This window comes from Peromyscus maniculatus, chromosome 4, assembly GCF_049852395.1.
Source record: "Peromyscus maniculatus bairdii isolate BWxNUB_F1_BW_parent chromosome 4, HU_Pman_BW_mat_3.1, whole genome shotgun sequence".
NCBI classification, from domain to species: Eukaryota; Metazoa; Chordata; class Mammalia; order Rodentia; family Cricetidae; genus Peromyscus; species Peromyscus maniculatus.
In genome coordinates, this window is record NC_134855.1 from 4,765,898 (window position 1) to 4,781,105 (window position 15,208).

The 15,208-nt window shown below is 50.1% G+C and overlaps 1 protein-coding gene across 3 annotated transcripts in view; it reads right to left on the reverse strand.

Annotated features, from left to right (window-relative positions):
- Gsn (gelsolin) overlaps positions 1–14,839 on the reverse strand; it is a 57,626-nt gene extending 42,787 nt beyond the window's left edge. Inside the window, exons 1-3 of one of the 3 annotated variants that reach the window (XM_006988745.4) lie at positions 13,363–14,839; positions 12,776–12,871; positions 108–197 (exon numbers count right to left, since the gene is read on the reverse strand). The gene's annotated coding sequence lies outside the window, so the exon portion shown is untranslated. The remainder of the gene's footprint in view (positions 1–107; positions 198–12,775; positions 12,872–13,362) is intronic. The other 2 variants (XM_016007180.3, XM_042274790.2) reach the window with 2 other exon arrangements.
- Between the last annotated feature and the right edge of the window lie 369 nt (positions 14,840–15,208).

Below are 15,208 nucleotides of genomic sequence, written 5' to 3' on the forward strand. Positions count from 1 at the left end.
AGGGAAAAACTTTTAATCCACAAAGGCTGTTCAGCTGCTCGCACTCTGGAATCATCTAGACTCCCCAGGACACTAGGTGGTCAGTGGTTCTGTGTTGTTCTACCTACCTTACAGGGTTGTACAAGGAGAAGAGAGCCACTCGGTGAGGAGATGCTGTGACAGCTGCCCAGTCACAGCCGAAGAAGAGTCGGTGGTACCTGGAAAGGGCCAGGAATCTCAGTGTCAGTGTCTAAGGTAAATCCTGCCTACCTGCGTAGCTCCAGCAAGGAGACACTCACTTCCTGACAGTGGTGCCCACACCTGCTCCTGGAGGGTTGAGCTGGCCAAGAGTGGCCTCAGGATGCCAGGCTATGAGCTCCTCGGAGTAACTGCTTCACTCTGAGACTGTGGCCCAGTCCATGACCTGGCAAACGCCACCTCCGGTGCATGTCAGAAGAGGGCTGGAGGACCACCCTATCCTAATCCCAGACCAGCAGTGGGTTGTACAGCTGAGCCCTCCAGCCCCTGCCTTCCAGGGACAACCTGGAACTTCAATCCTATCATTGTGTCCCTGTCCCAGTCAGCTCCTTCCAGCTCTGGAAGATCTTGCTACCCAAACCAGCTTCTTCCAGCCAGGGGGAGATCAGGATGCCATCACAGTGGGGTCTCACAGACCTCACAGATGAGGATACAACAGGTCCCCCCCTAACCACAGCGTACGGCCCAGACATTGCTGGTGGCTTCTGCAGTGTTGGTAGGGGACACAGCAGCGGACCTGAAGCCACAGACAGAGAGGTCAGAGGTCACATGTTTATCTAGGTCTGGGGAACTGGAGTTAGATGGCGCTTCTGCAGGCCTTTCTCACATATCTCGCAGAAAATCCCTAATTCCTAGAGTACACAAAGCACAATGGGAGTTTGTTTTTGAAAATGACAGACAACTATGAACACTATTAACTCCAAACCAGTCTCACTTGAGGGAGGAGGCTGCATACGTTCCCAAGTGCACCCCTTTCCCATTCAGCAAAGGATACCCCCGGCCACCATCTCCCATCCACACAAGGACCCAAGCAGCAACCCCCCCAACCTCCAGCTCGGCCTCTGACTGTACCGGAACACACCTCCACCCTCCATCCCCACTGGACCTCTCAGTTGGACAGTCCGTCTCTGGCTCCCTCACAATGCAAACCTCCTCAGAGCAGGCCCAGACCACGTCACTGGGTGTCTCAGATTGCTGTGGCTCCACACAGCCCCTAGACTAGGTGCAGGATCCTTTACCTACTTTTCAGCACCTGCTCTTTGTGGTCTGTCGTGGCCAACCACTTGGACCACAGTTCTCATCCACTGCCATCTTCATCTGGACCTGCCAGGCTCCAGCCAGTGTCTTCCGTTCCTTGTATCCTCTGTGCACGTTTTGTATGCACTGTTTTCTTGAATCCTCTCGGCCCCTAGGTTCTCTGCCATACTAAACTGCAGCAGTCTATTTCTGTATTGCTCTCTCCCAGCAGACTAAGATCTGTTCATGCTACCCCAGACCCTGCCTGCTGCAGCTCCAGATTCTCCAAAGGAAGAAGCCTGGGAACAATATGTTTGCACACATGGCTGACACATGCTCACAGGCACATTCCCACAGAGCTTGCTCACAGTACAGATACTGCCATCTATGGGCAAGAACACGACACTCTTCTAGACGGACACCAGCTTCCATGCTTGGATGAGTTGACAATGAGCCCAGCTAAGTCTGGGCTTGCAGGTTTTCCCTTCTGGAAAGACTGTAGCAACTCAAACAAAATCTGTAAGCAGTTGATACTACTAGCTAGGTCTCCACCCACACGCTCCCAATGGAACAAGAAAGAGAGGGTTTCTGTTGCAGCCTCCCAGTCCCCGAGGCCAGCTCCAGGCTGCTGGTTCTGAGTCTGCCTGTGCACTACCTCAGAGCTGGGGGGGGTGGGGGGGGGTGGGGGCGGGGGAGGCAGCTCCCAAGAGTCAGGCTGTCCACCAAGGAAAGGTTAACCTCTGGGCGGGGAGCTCATTGACAGTGTGCTGCCACCAGGGACTCACCCGGTGCATTCTGCCTGTGAGTGGTGGAGGCTACAGCAGTGGCCCTTCTCACCCTACAAGACCCCTCCCGAGTCACCAGTGGGACTTCTGGACTTGATGTCCAGTCACATCACAAGGATTCAAATGGCCACCTCCGGTGACAAGTTGTCACTTTGGTACACTTCCTAGGTATCAGACCCTACAGGCAATACAGGAAGTCTGCTAGGCAAGTATCATGCCACTTGCCAAGTGAGACCTCAGGCTCAGAGGGGCAAAGTAAGGCGCCATGGGTCAGGTCACACAGTCAGGATGTCCAGACAGACCACTGCTCTTGGGTCTAGCTTACTCAGTACCCAGCTATAAATAAGGTTAGGCCTCCTGCTCACTTGGAGAAAGACCCGAAGCTTTGGTTGCTCGGGTTTACAGTGAACTTGTGCAGAGGGTTACGGGGTCCATGATCTGAGCCACGGCAGGCCACTGCTGTCTCTTGTATATGCTTCTTGGTTTTTATTGTTGTTTTCCCTCCCTTTCTTCTGTTTTCATTCTATTTTATCGATTGGTTAAAAAAAACATTCTTAGCTCAGAGCCAAACAGAAATAGAGTGAGCCGCTCCAGCAACAGTTTTCGTTCACATATTTACTGAGAAGAATGTTTATCATCTTAAGGGTAAAACCTTTCTGGTAGTGATGTTTACCAAAGCCCACTGCGGCCCTTCAGATGGCACTCCACTGAGACACTTGCTCCTGTTGAAGGCCCTACCTCGCCATGACTTGGCAGGAAACTATTTCAACAGCTGCTCACATTCTAGAAACAGTGGACTAAAGTCTGGCCCAGAGTTTGAAGAGAAGAGGGAGGCAGACAGGATGGGGAGAAGAAATCTCCAGGGAGAGATATGAGAAGACCTGGGTCGGGGGCAGCTGAGCTCTGAGAAGACCTGGGTCGGGGGCAGCTGAGCTCTGAGAAGACCTGGGTCGGGGGCAGCTGAGCTCTGAGAGGACCTGGGTCGGAGGCAGCTCACGGGTGGAACGTTTGCCCAGCCAGCACAGGCTCTGGGTTCTATGCCCAACAACTCTGAAGAAAACAAAAACGTATCTGAATCTAGACTGGCTGTTTATGCCTCATCAATAGATTTACCTTTTAGATAATTATTCTAAATTGACTATCAATTGTCCACTCCCTTTTCTTTCTGAGACAGGGTCTCTTTATCCCAGGCTGGCCTTGAATTCAATACACAGCCAAAGGTGATCTTGAATTTTTGATCTTCCTGCCTACTTTATTCAGGTGTGCAACATCACACCCACCTTATACAGGTGTGCAACATCACACCCACTTTATACAGGTGTGCAACATCACACTCACCTTATACAGGTGTGCAACATCACATCCACCTTATACAGGTGTGCAACATCACACCCACCTTATACAGGTGTGCAACATCACACCCACCTTATACAGGTGTGCAACATCACACCCACCTTATACAGGTGTGCAACATCACATCCACCTTATACAGGTGTGCAACATCACACCCACCTTATACAGGTGTGCAACATCACACCCACTTTATACAGGTGTGCAACATCACACCCACTTTATACAGTTGTTCATCACCACACCCACTTTATACAGGTGTACAACATCACACCCACTTTATACAGGTGTGCAATGTCACACCCACTTTATATAGGTGTGCACCACTGCACCCTCTTTAGCATGCTGGGGATCTACCTCAGGGCTTAATGCATGATAGGTAAGCACTCTACTCAGTCCTCCTTGAGAATCTTCTAGTTCAGTGTGACCCCTGGACCAGCAGCATCAGCTGAGATGCATCAAGAATGCAGATTCCAGGCCCCAGCCCTAAGGAAACAGCACCTACATTTTCGGCGAATCACTGAGTGATTGTGGACATGGTAAGTCTGAGATTCTTTGGAATGTCATTTCTGTCTACTTTCAAAATCGTTAAGTCTGAAAGCATCTTCTCTGGAGCCACAGTGTCACCTCCCTGCTCTCAGATCTGACCAAACTCAGAAAGAACTCCACTCCAGGATGTAAAATGGATAGACTAGGCCTTCACTTGATCTTGAGATCTGGCCCTAGACAGGTAGGGAAGCTGACTTGGGAGGAGAGGAGAAGACAGCATCCCCATTTCACAGAGGAGTGGGAGCCAAGTTAGGGAACCAGGTCAGACAGGTGGGCACGTGACTTAGCCAAGCTCAGCAGCCAAGAGGCACTAGGGGCATGTCCATGGCCAGGCTCCCCGATCTTCCCAGGCCTTGGGTTGAACAACTATCACAAGTGAAGGCAGTGCCAGGGAGCTGGGGGTCGGTGGAAACACATTCACTCTTTCAGGGTACGAGAACCCCTGGCCTGAGGAGTGAAGAGGTGGAACTCGGCAGTTCCCGAGACCCAACTCTACAGGTCAGGTCAGGAAACTTGTCCGGCGAGAAGGCAGTAAAGAGTGACACCTTCTGCAGTCACCGCAGACACAGACTCGGGGTTGAGGACACAAAGGTTGGTGTTACCATCCCAAGTGTGGAGGCTGAGAGTAACTTGGCATGGGCACTGGCAGAGATGCGTGTGCTGGTGAGAAACTGAGGCCTCCAGAGCTGCCAGGGCTTTTTCCTAAGGCCAAGAATCTTCCCCTTCCACTGCCAACAATGCGGTATAACAAGGGCCTAAGAACTGGCATTCTTCTGGGAAACTCCACGTGGGGAGTGAAGATGGGCCACCCCCAGAAGCCTGGTGCCAAGAGAAACGCTGGTGTGCATAGTCCCTGGCTTTTTCCTCTGCATGTTGCCACTCTGATGTGAGCCAGGTGGAGGTGGACTGAGACTCACCCACCCACCTCAGTTTTGGACAAAACCATGAATAAATTAATTTTCCATCTCTCTATAGATTGTTATTTTTCTTGCAATGTGGGGGGCCTTTTGGACTCACGGGTGGCAGGTAGAAAGTACTACAGCTCTCTGTAGTATGAAAACACAATATAGGAACATCCAGATGTATGTGAATGAGTAATGTGGGAATTATCAGTCCCCTAACAAATACTATGTTCTGCTTTACCCATGCAGACATCACAAAAAGCATTCATTGTGGGCTTTGACGGGAAGGCCTCTAGCACATAATGTTTCCCGCACCTGGAGCTGTGTAAGAATCCCTGAGCCTCCTGTAGGACTGCAGGATGGATGGATGCACTGGGGCCGGGGGAGGTGGGGTTGCTGGAAAATACCCTGCATGCCCATTTAAATCTGAACTGCAGATGCACACTGATTTTTCTTTATAAGGATGCCCTAAATGTTGCAGGGAGAATAGCTATACTAAATAATTATTCAATCTTTATCTGAAATTCTAATTTAACTAGCATCCTGTTTTCTTAGTTGCTAAATATGGCCACCCTAAGGGCAGAGTCTGAGATTTCACATTTCTAAAAAGTTCCTAAATGCAGCCCTGCTGCATCTAAAATATCATTCACCGCTACGAAAATGGAATTCTATGCAACCACAAATTCTACAAGTTTTTAAAAAGGCCATTTGCCGGGCGGTGGTGGCGCACGCCTTTAATCCCAGCACTCGGGAGGCAGAGCCAGGCGGATCTCTGTGAGTTCGAGGCCAGCCTGGGCTACCAAGTGAGTTCCAGGAAAGGCGCAAAGCTACACAGAGAAACCCTGTCTCGAAAAACCAAAAAAAAAAAAAAAAAAAAAAAGGCCATTTAAAGGCAGGCAGGCAGTTCCCAGCTCCTGAAGAAGTATTCTAGAACCAAGTGTCTTCATGCTCTATAGAGAAACAGTCTGGGAGCATGCAAGGGGACAGGGCCTAGGCTAGCCCATGAAAATCCACTCTGAATGACACAGCTCCACTGGCTTCCACTTGACCTGAAGCTCGAGAAGTCACTAACATGTATGTGACCGTACGAAGACAACGGCCCTCACCATTCTGCTCTGGCTCCAGGGTGCTCTGAATCAGATGGAGAAAACAACAGCTCTGAGAGTCCGGATGATCTACGCTGAGGAAGCGGCACATCCTCGGCACATCTGCAGTCTCAGAACCCCAGGAAAGGGCTGGGGCTGGGCTCGGCTGACAGAGTGCTTGTCCAGCAGGTAAACCTGGGCACAGTGGTGCGTGACTATAATCCCAGCACTTATAATGGAGGTAGGAGTTCAGGACCATCCTCAGCTACATCGTGAGTTCAAGGCTGGCCTGGGCTGTAGGGAACCCTGTCTTAACAAAAAAAAACTAACAAAAATGTAGGAAGCTAGTGTTAAAATCTTAACTTTACCCTTGAGGAAACCAAAGCACAGCGGCAGTCCACTCAAGGTCTGAACCGCAAGTACAAAGAGAACCAAGTTCCCTCTGCAGAGAGGCGATCCACTCTGAGACTGAACCACAAGTACAAAGAGAATAAGGTTCCCTCTGCAGAGAGGCGATCCAATCCGGGTCCGAACCGCAAGCGCAAAGCAGAAGCTGGAAAGAGAGTCTCAACCCCACCCTCTTCTGATACTGGTCAGTGCAAAAAGATTTGCTGAGAAAATGAGTTGAAGTCTGATGTTTCAGGGAAATGGTCTGTAGACCTGCTGGACTCCTGATAGCCAGCTACAGAGCTCCTTCAAGAATGTGTTTTCCCCGCCAATGATGGCAGGAACACAGGACCACACGTGAACCACTGCAACCTTTCTGAATAACAATTTGGAAAAATATAGCAAACGCTGTTGAATGTCTCACAACTGAGCCAGGAACTCCTTTTGTCACAATGAAGGGGCAAGAGGTGGCTCTGTGGGTCCAAGGAATTGCGGTCGAGCCTGAGGACCCCAAGCCTGAGAGAACATACTCCATAAAGTTGTCTGTGACCCCTGCCTTGGCATGGCATGCATGTGCACATACAAATAAAAAATTAAATAAAAAAATTTAAAAGAACATATAAAAAAAATTACTCACTAGGGTGTTCAACATGGTATTGTTTATGAACAACCTAAATGTGTGATGTTAGATGATTGGTAAGTGAAGGTACCTACCTGTCCACCAAGGGTGGAATAACACTGATGAAAATCAAGTTAGCATACATCACTTTTATAATTTACCAGAAACAGGGCTGAGAGTACAGTAGAGACGTTGCACAGCATGTGTGAAGCACTGAGTTTGATGCCCAACACCAAGAAAGAAAAGGAAAAGGAAAATTTTAAAATAAAATAAAATTAGCTGGGTGGTGGTGGCACACACCTTTAATCCCGGAACGTGGGAGGCAGAGGCAAGTGGACCTCTGTGAGCTCCAGGCTAGCCTGGGCTACAGAATGAGTTCCAGGACAGGCACCAAAACAACACAAAGAAACCCTGTTTCAAAAAACCAAAAAAAAAAAAATTAATTTAAATATATTATTATTGTGGATTATTAGTTTAAGATGTGTTACATTTGTTCATGTTGTGGAATATTTGTTTAATGATGCAAAGATGTGTTGCATTCTTTCATGTTGCATTTGTTTAACTCTGTGAAGCTGTGTCTCTTTGCCTGTCTAAAATATCTGATGGTCTAATAAAGAGCTGAGTGGCCAATAGCAAGGCAGGAGAGAGAAATAGGTGGGGCTGGCGGGCAGAGAGAATAAATAGGAGAAATCTAGAGAAGAGGGAGGAGCAAGAAAAGGAGAGGAGGATGCCAAAGGACAGCCACCCAGCCACCCAGCCACCCAGCCACCCAGCCACCCAGCCAGCCACAGAGTAAGAAGGAAAGAAAGATATATAGAATAAAGAAAGGTAAGAAGCCCAGGGGCAAAATGTAGTTAAAGACAGGCAGGATAATTTAAGTTAGAAAAGCTGGCTAGAAACAAGCCAAGCTAAGGCTGGGCATTCATAAGTAAGAATAAGTCTCCATGTATTTATTTAGGAGCTGGGTGGTGGGCCCCCAAAGAGTAAAAAAACTAACTACATATTATTCTATCATTTTAATCTTCTGGACCATAAGAGTAAGAGTTTATATAGAATAAATAAGTATGCACTTGCCTACTTGGGTATAGTAAACCTGAGAACACTTTTAAAACTTGAGTCTAAAGAATCCTTCATGAGAAAATATTTTTGCTATAATATTGAGAAAAAAGCAAAAAGAACAGAAACTTATAAGTACAGCATGACCATGGTGTGGTGTTGAAAATGTCAGGAAGTGGAGGCCAGAGAGATGGTGTTCTTCCAGAAGATCTGAGTTCAGTTCACATCACAGGCAGCTCCACATCTGTCCCTCCAACTCCAGATCAGACGCTCTGCAAGCACCCACACTAACATGCACCTACCCACACACAGACACACCTGCATTCACACGAACAATAAAATAAATCTATTTTAAAACAGAAAATGCCAGGAAGAAAGCACACCCCAAAGCCCGTGGCGCTCACTCAGGTGCTGCTTATGGAAGTTCTTTGTTGTTGTTTTAAATCTTTAAAAATTTTTATTTTCCAAGTTTTCTATCACAAGCGCCTGTTACCATGAGGAAGGAAGGCCCACTGAAGAGTGCTGTGGGATGGTCTGTATGTCAAATGCTCTGATTGGTAAATAAATAAAATACTGATTGGCCAGTGGCTAGGCAGGAAGTATAGGTGGGACTAACAGAGAGGAGAAAAGAAAGAACAGGAAGGCGGAGGGAGACACTACCAGCTGCCATCATGACAAGCAGCATGTGAAGACACTGGTAAGCCACGAGCCACGTGGCAAGGTATAGATTTATGGAAATGGATTAATATAAGCCATAAGAACAGTTAGCAAGAAGCCTGCCACGGCCATACAGTTTGTAAGCAATATAAGTCTCTGTGTTTACTTGGTCGGGTCTGAGCGTCTGTGGGACTGGTGGGTGAGAGAGATTTGTCCTGACTGTGGGCAAGGCAGGAAAACTCTAGCTACAGAAGAGACAAAGCATAAATGCCTCCCAAACTACCAAGCCACTCCCCAAATTTAACTGGTATTTACCGAGTACTCACGAGTCCAGCCCAGCCACAGCCTCTGAGCAGGGAAATCAAGGGCCCCACCCTGGAGGCTGACATACGTGGAATATATATCCTTTGCTTGATAAGTACTTGACCCAAACGATAGATCTGTTGAGGCCAGAAAGTAACAAGACACCGTTTGCTTAACCAATTTAGCAAAATGAAGGAATCCACCCCCACAGGCCTGGCCCCTCATCAGAATTCCTTACCAGGCCCCATGGCTCAAACCCTTTCTGGATTCCTCTTGGGAAAGCCAGTTTCAGAGAGACTTTATAACCAGGAAAACCCAACAGCAAAACAAAACAGAAAACGGACCAGACGTGGGGCTGCACACTTTTGAGCCCAGGACTTGGGAGGCAGAGGCAGGCCGATCTCTGCGAGTTTGAAGTCAACCCGGTCTACACAGCAAGCTCTAGGCCAGCCAGGGCTGTGTAATGAGACCCAGTTCCCCTCCTTAAATCAAGCATGGAGTACAGGAGGTACCAAGGCAGCAACCGTGCCGACCTAACCGTGAGTGGCACTAACTACAGAGTAGAAGAGCTGGGAAGGGACCTCTGGGTTAAGCCACTTTACTCTTCTAGGGAAGGCCTCAGTTTGCTTATCTGTAAAATGGAGTCAATAGTTCCTCCTTCCTAAGCCCATTTAAACAGTAAGCAAAACAATACAAGCTGGAGGTGAACTGGAGATCAAGGAATAGCATCTGGGAGTGAAACCTCGGCTTCCTGTCTGCAAGATGGAGCAAGTGGTTCTGCTCAAATTCTAGTAGAGTCTGTCCAGATTCAAGTAGGGCCACAGAATTTCTGCATCTGGCTCACCTGCCACTTCTAGGCACGAAGGTACCATGTCGGTATGCGGAGCACAGGCACTCTGACTCGGAGCCGGGCAAGCCTGATGCTATGCTACGGTGTGCAATGGACTCTGGTGTCCACTGAAAACGTGCGCAGGAGCCAAATGCTACCTCTCATTTTGTCAGCGGCACAGACGGGACCCCGACCCCGGCCTTTAGCTGCCTAGCCTCATCCACCACACCCACTGCTTGTCTCTCCCTACCCTGCAATTGCCCCTGTGGTCCCAGACAGGGCAGAAGCAAGAAAACACTTCTCAGGAGGAGGGGGAGAGGAGCCAGCAGCAGCAGGAACTACGCCTGCCTGTGGTCTCCCACTTCACAAACCACACCAGGCTGAAATATGACACACGCTCATTCAGCTGAAAGGGAGGAGATATTTTTACTTAACAACCCCCAGCTGCCTAAGCATCGCTCGCCCCTCCCCAGCACCACCATGCGTAACTCCTGGGACCTGCTTGTCTCTGCTTCAGCTTCCTTAGGAGGTACCAGTGGGGACTCACTTTTCCCAGCTTTTTGGGATGTCTCTAAGAGTTTGTCAAATAGTAGAAAGGAAGGACCAGTTTCTGGCCGGGTGCCCAGCTAACAAAAGACCTTGCCTGAGTCCTGGAGCCTTAATTTCCTAAAATAGATGGGAGACTGATCCACACTCTGGGGACCTGTTGATGGTAAAGAACATATGTGTTTATAAATAACCCTGAGCCCCTCCAGTCTCCTCTGAGCTGTGTATACCAAGTCCCCAGCACCCATTTAAAAGCCAGGTGCCCAGGGCACATCTCTAACTCCCACGCTGAGGCAGGGGAGTCCCTGAAGCTCGTTGGCCAGTCAGCCTTGCTGAATTTTGAGTTCCAGGTTCATGGAGAGACTCTCAAAGTGGTGAGATAGCCGAAGAGTGAGAACTTCTTACACACTCCTGATGACCTACCTGAGTTTGGCCCCCAGATGCAGTAATAATAAATTAATAATAAATAAAAACGTTAATAAAAATAAAGTGAAAAGTGATAGGAGATACCTGAAACTGACCTCTGGTCTTACATATGCACCCATGTGTGCGGACACATGTAGGTACACACACACACACACACACACACACACACACACACACACACACACGCCACAGACATATAAAAAGAACTAAGAATGCAGCTCCACCCCTAAGCTAGTAATTTCTCTTCCATTCTCTCTCCCTCTAACCTATCATTTCTGGTCAGTAAATATTCAAAGGCTGTGGGCGCAGACCAGAGAGTTTCCTTGAAGAAAACCAGAGATCAGTGTTTCAGCAAAGCGCTACAGGCCAGAATGATACCATCTCTACAGCCAAATGCGTGTCCACAAGGAGTCAGGAGGAGGGACCCGCTGGCCGCAGAGGACAGTGCTCGCTGTGACAATCCAGTTCAAAGCACAGACCACTGTTCACCTCGAGGGACAGAGGAGGGCCATAGGACAAAGGAGGCTGTGTGACTGTCCCTCATTTTGAACCTAGAGCAATAGTCATTTTTATTTTAAAACTATTTTTTTAAGAACACCAGCAACACTGAGACACTAACAATAACAGCATCTATAGAGTAGCTGCATCCCATCTGTGTTCAGATAAAATTGACCTAAGTTTGCAGGACCTGTTGCTGGCCATCCCAGCAGGCATTACTCTGGTTTGGACCTGCCTGCTGGCCACGAGATGGCCTTCTCTAATACAGCCCTTCCCCATGCACCCCCACATCAGCCGCTGGCTCAGTGAGTTCTCGGTCACTGCACAAACCTTACCCAGCATCTTCCTGCCTGTGGTATAAGGTCTAAGTCCTTAGTTTACCCAGTTCCGTCTTCACTTAGTACCAATTCCAGCCCTCCAACCTTGCCCCATCCTCCAATCTAGCCATGTAGAATGTTCAGAAAACCTCAGTGCCTTTGCACAAACTGCCCCTGCTTCTTGAATAGCTCTTGCCTGATTCTGGCAAACTGTTATTCATTTCTCAGGCCTTGCTCACACAGACAGAATTAGTCACCCCTCTTACTAGGCTGAAGTAACTGAGTATGGTCTAGCTACGTCAAGATGGGAAGTATGGAGGGTGCTTTCCTCCCTGGGGCTCCTGGGCCCCTCCACGGTCAGGACCCGGACCACAAACCAGAGAAACCTGCATCAGGGTAGGAGGGAAGGAAACAGACGGACAGGCAAGCCTGCCTGCTCCCCCAACCCCCTCCTGCGAGTTCCTAATAAAAAAAGACTATGGAAAATTCTGGAGTCCCTCCCCTGATTCACACGGAAACCTTTGCTGCTGGGTAATTTACATGAGTGCCAAACCAAGCTCCCGGGGCTGTTTATGATTTCCCTGGCATTTATAAATAGGGAGGCCCAAGAAAGGAAAACAGTCTCAAAGAAGCTGGAGGCCACCAGTGCTCGGTTCCCACCTTCTTCCTCTTTCTTTTAAAGTCTCCCAAGGAATACCAACCAACACCCACAACCGTGTGGGCAGTGTGAGACCTCTGGCCATTACTGCACAGAACACCCCAAGAGTGTTCCCAGGAAAGGAGTCAGGAAGAGTAGGCTGGAACTGGGCCCATGCCCTGCCATGGCCTCACTGTGTGACTCGGAGATGGAGTGCGACTCCACAGGAGGTCAGTATAAAGTGGCTCAGAGGTCCTTGTGCCCAGGTCAGAATTATGGTCCCTGGGGGACAGGATGGGCAGGATTAAGTCTTTGAAAAGTCCCAGAGGCTTAACAAAGGCAGAGTAACGCCTTCCACAAAGGCTCGCAGGAACTCCCGGAAGAACTCCTGGTCTGTTAAGATTCCTCTTTCCTCCGTGGAGACTGTAAGAATGGATTACAGGGGTGGTGTCTGGGCTGCAGAGAGAGATCTCCCGCTTGCCCAACCCTAGCTCTCAGACCTGTGGCTTCCCCTGCAGGCCCGCAAGTCCTGGGACATGGGGAAGTTGCTATAATAAAGTTGGGGGAGGGCAGACCTGAAAAGTGATGGAGACCCAGAGACAGGACTTGTAATCACTCAGAGTCGACGTTCAGTCAGAAGTTTCTTCTCCAGGCGGAAAGGGAACGCAGCACTGCAAGGAGAGAAAGAACACAGCTAATTGCCTTCAGGAACAGCCATGAAGATGTCAGGCACGTACAAGGAGGAAATTTCTAACAGTCTTGGGCCCTGAGGAAGGAAGGTATTGCTCAGGAGTGAAGGCTCCGCTGTGCGGACTCCTCACCAGGCCACTGTGCAAACCATGCGTGGGCAGTCACCTGCACACGGGGTCTGACACCCCAAAGCAACGATGACCCAGCGGGGCGGGGTCAAGGTGAGGTCCGGAGCCTTCAGCACAGCCGATCTAGGCGTGGCGGAACGGACCGCTCCTCTTCACCTCTAGCCCCCAGCCACCCTCCTGCGTCCCCTTGAAGAGAGGCCAGTGAGCGAGCACGTCCTTTTCCCGCTATGCCCGCGCGTGGGCCGAGTTCCAAGTTCATCCGAGCTCGGATTGGCACGGGAGGGAGAGGAGATTCAGCTCGACCCACCCCCAAAGCCCGGGACCCGGGCGGCCCGCCTCCCTACCTGCTGCCGGGCGCTGGCGACAGCGGCTGCTCGGTCCAGCTGTGTGCTCAGCTGGTTCCGGGCGTCGGGCGGGGTGCGCTGCAGGGTGGGCAGGGCGCGCGCCGGAGCCGCCCTCGAGGCGGGGCAGGCTGCGGGGAGGAGCGCAGCTGGGAAGATGAAGACTGGCTCCAGGCTAGCATTCATCCTCTGTCCAGCCTGAAGGTGTCAATCAAGCGCTCTGCGGTCCACAGGAGGAAACTGAGGCCGGGAACAGGGAGGGCAGATCTGAAGGGGACTAAGGTAGTGAGGAAGAGACTCAGGTTAACCAGAGAGAGGCTGGGGACAAAGAGTGTACTGGGCGTGGGCGGCCTGCGGTGCAAAGCTAGTCCAGGGAGGGCCTTCAGAGGCAAAGCCCTCCGACTGTGAAATAGCTCTGCAGGAAGAAGAGATGATGTGCAGCCCGCCAGCAGCTCGCCCTACTGAAGAGAATGAAGGAGAGTCTTTGCTAACATCACCCAGAAATAAGGAAGGAAAAATGCCAAGAGATCCCATCCTAAAATGTGAGCCTTAGCTAGGTGTTAGAGTCAGAAGGCCTGGGCTGGAGCTCCTGATGTGTCCAGCCCGGGGACTCTGGGCAGTGAACTATGAACCTAACACATCTAAGCCTCAGTGCATCCACTTGTCAAATGGGCCTCTCATGGTGGGCGGGGACACGACACGACTCACAAGGGCAAACAGTGGAGCCCTCATAAACAGACACTCACTTTAGTGTGAAAGCAAATCTTCCCCGCGGCACGGCACTGGTCGGGAAGATGAGAGGAAGGGCATTCTCATGCAAGCGTAAGAACTGACTTCTCCCCACTGCAAGACACTATTTGAGCATTTGTAAAGGAGCAGGATACAGGATAGCAGTAATTACTAGGTGCCAAGGCTGGTATTTCAGTAGCAGAGAAAGAAGAACTCAGAATTTCCTAGTCTGGTCTTTCATTGAGGAGTAGCCAGGAAAGCCGCAAGGCCTGGGGAATCCCAGGCTGGTACACCACAGGTGCTTTCCATGTCACCGGCTTCACCCTCCCTTTCCTGTCCACCAAGGTAGGCATTATGATGTCTGTTCTTCAGAAGAGATGATGGAGCCACAGGAAAGGTGGACCTCTCTGGGCCTGGTCCTCTATGCACGAGGCTTAGCTGTGGATCATTTGTTCAGTGTCCTGTGTCATACTCTGCCATCCTTCCTGGCTTGGTGAGCTGCCCAGTTCCACTTTCTCTAAAAACTAGAGTGCCCACACAAAGGGAAGCTCACCCCCCCCCGTCTGGAGGGCCAGTGGGCTGGGAGGCAGAAACACAAGCTGCTTGGCTCTCCACTGACTCCAAGCCCAGGCATACATGTTCTTAGGCATTTTCTAACACACCGTTTCCAAACCCAGCAATGTCTTTCAGACACAGGGACAGGAGCCTTAGATCTGTGTCTCCCTGTGTGTACAGCCCCTCATCATCCACCCTTGGACCTGCATCTGCAGATGAGGTTAGGAACAGTCAGGCTGGGTAGTAGGAACCTGCTACTCCAGCTGGAGTATGTTGAAAAAAGAGTAGCATGTGGGAGGGATATAGTACAGATATGGTTCCTAGTGAGAGGAATCTGTGGCTGAGGCGTTCTTGAGAAGGAAGCACGCTCCTCTGAGATTGTCTCCCTGGAGCTAAAGAGTATCATGTTGGGACAGAAGAAACACTAGAGGACGTTTGTTCAAGCCTTCCTGTTAGAGAAGGCGGGACTGAGGTCAAGGGTGCGAAGGGGCTTGTTCCTGTAACTCTGTGAGGATTCCTCTCCGCGGCTGGAGAGGCACAGGCCTTTCACCTGAAATTACAAAAA